The sequence below is a fragment of the Grampus griseus genome, assembly GCF_964374135.1.
Source record: "Grampus griseus genome assembly, chromosome: 9".
NCBI lineage: Eukaryota > Metazoa > Chordata > Mammalia > Artiodactyla > Delphinidae > Grampus > Grampus griseus.
The window spans coordinates 81,436,094-81,440,384 of NC_139003.1; the positions used below are offsets into that span (position 1 = coordinate 81,436,094).

Genomic DNA, 4,291 nt, shown 5'->3' on the forward strand with positions numbered 1-4,291 from the left:
TATTTCAATATTCATATATGAATAATCTTATTTTTCCTTTTTATAACAGAAAGATACCATTCTACTTTTTTCTGTTCTTGTGTATCTTATGTTTTATTCAAATAAATGCCCTTTCAATGAGTAAAGATTAGAACAATTACTTTGGAAAAAATAATACAGCATTTGGGCAACTTCTGGAATTCAATATTCATAAATTTTGCTGAATAAGACAGTTTTGATAATTATTACAGATTCACTTTAACCTAAAATAATTGATTCTAAGGAGATAGTAAATTCTTACTTCACAAGAGGACACATGCAATGTAATCATAAAGGTAAATAATAATGACAGGTAACATTTTTGAGTGTTTACATACCACCCAGCATTCTAAATAGTTTATGTGCATTATCACTTTGAATGCTTACAATCACGCTATGATGTAAATGCTATGATTAAACCCATTTTCAGCTAAGTAATGAGAGGTTTAGTTACTTGCTCAGGGTCACAGAGTTGACCAGAATCTGAAGTCTCAACCTGTAATTACAGTGCTTAATGATCAATGCTAAGATACAGAAAAAATAAACATATTTTAAGATATATGTGGTAGCAGATTAAATATATATGGAATAGATTGGTAGCAACAACCAAAAGTAAGATTCAGAATTAAAATAACATCTTATAATTTTAACTAGTTTAAACCATTTTAAACCACACTGACAGATATTTATTGTCAATATAAATAGCAATTAAATTGCATATAAATATTATACATGTATATTTTATGAAAGATCTACACTCTTTTTACTATAGTTGAGTGTACATGTTCAACTAACCTTTTATACACACTCTCTAGCAAGTGTCAAATAAAACCAGATGTAAGAAAATTACATGATCAAAGTTTAAAGAAATAGAATTCTTAAATAATATACACAATAAAAGATAGAACCCAGCTGGATGCTGCTGCAAAAGAAATGAGCACACGAGAATAGATTTTCTCCACTCTATTTTATTATTGTTATTAACCCTGTAAAATGAGATTCAGTACTCCACCTTAATATTTATTTTCTTGCTAGAATTGTACCAGATGGAAGAATTTTATATAACTGAAAACACTGATTGGTATGTCCTTCTGTTAAGAGTATTATCACCAATATAATTCTACTTTCTTTTGTATCTTAACAAATATTATTTTTTCTTTTTATGTCATGCCATATAACCCTTTTTCTATTGTTATTATGTCATACTATGAAACACTTTCAAAATACTCCTTTCATATATTTTGCACATGTCTTTACAAAACCAGGCCACCTATGAGTCATATGTCAATGCTGAATATCAAAAAGGATAACCCAAAATGCAGTCACATAACCTAACCAACCTCCCAAGCAAGAAATCAAGGATATAGTAAAATGGGAAAGGCCTGCTATTAGAATCTTAAATAAATATTTATGGGAAATAGTTTGGAGCAAGATGTTTACAGAGGCTCAAAAGGAATGCTATAGCAGACATTAACCTTAACATCACTTAATTGTCCAAAGGAATATGGGGAACTGAGCAGTCAGTGCATCAACTGAAGGGTGCAGAAAGTAGAAGTAGGGATGTACTTCATGAAGCAAAAATGCATAATCACATATCAGAGGTTCTTTAAACTTCAGATGCAAAGGAACCTTTTCAAGTTCAACAGTGATGGAAAAATTGTTTGGCATGTGTCATCTTTTTTTTTTTTTTTTTTTTTTGAGGTACGCGGGCCTCTCACTGTTGTGGCCTCTCCCGTTGCAGAGCACAGGCTCCGGACGCGCAGGCTCAGCGGCCATGGCTCACGGGCCCAGCCGCTCCGCGGCATGTGGGATCTTCCCAGACCGGGGCACAAACCCGTGTGCCCTGCATCGGCAGGCGGACTCTCAACCACTGCGCCACCAGGGAAGCCCGTGTCATCTTTTATATAATCCCTATGTACAAAAGATTCACATATGTGTTTGTAATTATGGGAAGCTGCAGATAGATTTATTAAAACTTTTAACCTAAATTTGTTTCATCAATACTTTCCAACAGACAAGACTATACTACCCTTAACATTAGCAAACATAAATGTAGAATACAATACCAGTGATGACTGGTGTTCAGGTATTTAGACTTCATGATATAAATTAACTGACTACATTTTTGTTTTGTTTGTTTGTAGCTTGTCTTCTTTATCCTCACCTACTCCTTTGCTTAACATAATTTATTATAGTTTGTATTATTTTCTTATTAAAAGCTATAGAGACTCACGAAAACAATGACGAGATGCAATAAATAAAGAATATATTAAACCCATCAATGTTACCACCTAAAGATAATTATTTTTAGTTAACGACCTGTTATATAGGCACATATATATGTTCATATATATGTGCGTGTGTATGTATATGAGTTGCTACTATAAGAAGGTATGTATATGTGTGTATGTATGTATGCATAGTCTTATTTCTAACAAGGAGATCATTCTGAATACATTTTTGATCATTTAAAAATGAACAGCATAACATGCTAATATTTTCATGATAATAAATACAAATCAAAAGTTTTATTCTTTAATAGCTTATAAACAATAGTGTACAAACTATTCCTATTATTAAACATGTTCTCAGAATAATTAAGTGAAATTAGAATTGTTAGATCAAGGGTTTTTTATGGCTTTCTGCACACTTTTTGGTTTTTTTTGCTTCTTGAAATAATTTGCCCTCCATCTTATCCCCTCACGGAAGGTGTAGCAGGATAATCTTTCCTCTGCATCCGTAATAACTCTTAACAATTTTGCCAATATAATACAAATAAAATATTTTACTTTAACTCATATTTTTATTATATCTTTTCAAGAATTTATTGACCTTGCTGTTCTTTTTTTGGTGTGTTTATTAGTGTCTTTCACTCAAAATTTTTTTTTTTTTTAAGCTGGTCAGGAGTTATTCGAGTTTTATTATCAGTCTAGGCAAGACTAAAAATTCAAAGCAAATTCAATTTTGCTTAAGGGAACATTGTAAAGTAACAATTCTTCATATTACATGCCTCACGTGATCCATTTCAAACCACAGAGAATTACACCTTTATGTGTCACTGTTCCAAGAGACAAACAAATGTGAACAGCTAAAACATTTTAAAAATGCACCAAGCTTATGAAGTCTCAAACAAAACTTGAATTTTCTGTACATACACCTGTCAAATGAAGTTATTTCCTGTGCACCACTCCTCTTGCAAAGTGGTCTTCTGTTCCCTTTCATTTGACCTAGATCAGCTAGGAGACCTACAGAAAGATCGGGATGGCTTGTGATTTCTATCCTGGGACAGTGATCTCTCTTTTCTCGTATATCTAGAAAGGGACCTGCTCCAGCTGCGGGAGAAGCTTCTCCGTCTTGGAGATCTGTGGCGAGGTGGAGGACTCCTCCTCCGGTAATCATCTCGAGGTCAACAACCCCCAAGAAGGAGGCGGCCACGATTTCAACTTCTCTTTTCCCCATTCGACAGGTCCACTCTTACTCGGCAGCCACATAGTGTTCTCCCGTCTAGTTCTCGGACAGCATTGGCTGCATCTTGGGGATCTTCAAATTCAACAAAAGCGAAGTCAGGAGGGTTTCTAGCAACCCACACACTTCGGAGTGGTCCATAATAGCCTACAGCTCATTCCAATTCAGTCTTGTTACCATTGTTTCCAAGATTACCTACATAAACTTTACACTCCAATGGACAGGAATCACGATGCATTTCGAGATCTCGGGTTAGAAACGCAGAGGCTCAAATCCCCTCCCGCGTGGCACCCGCAGATGCTCTTGCACACCCATCGTCCACAAAATGGCCTGGCAGGCGGATTCTTTGCCACTGCGCCACCAGGGAAGCCCAGTGGTGATGTTTAGGAAGGGACTCCTCTCCTTTTAGAAGCACTTCTGTAGATATTTCAGTAATATATCTGGGATCTGTTTATCTTTTCATCCTCATCTTTCTCATCAGAAAGTTGTGGTTTTACTCTTTCAGGTTCTTTTCCTTCTGGTGTCCGTTTGCTAGCTAGATCTTTGGGTTCACTTCTGTGCCTCTTTTCAACTTAGTCTTCTCCTTCATTTGTTTCAGCCTGAGCTCCTTCGGGCCTCGCATCTCTGTCTGGCTCCTCCTTAGATTTCTGTTTAGGTGTTAGTCCTTCGGTTTGACTTCTGAGTCTCTTTTTTTCCTGGAGGTTACCAGGCTTTACTTTATCATCTCTTTCTTCTTCCACGTGTGTCCCTGGTCTTACTCTTCCCGGTTCTTCTGCAGGGAGCAGTCCAGCAACTCGCTCTCTGGATG

General features: G+C 35.9%; 1 pseudogene across 1 annotated transcript; it reads right to left on the reverse strand.

The window, feature by feature from the left end:
• Positions 1-3,178: 3,178 nt before the first annotated feature.
• Positions 3,179-3,753, reverse strand: LOC309827170 (serine/arginine-rich splicing factor 3-like; annotated as a pseudogene). The gene has a single exon. The product of its transcript is annotated as a serine/arginine-rich splicing factor 3-like (transcript).
• Positions 3,754-4,291: the final 538 nt, after the last annotated feature.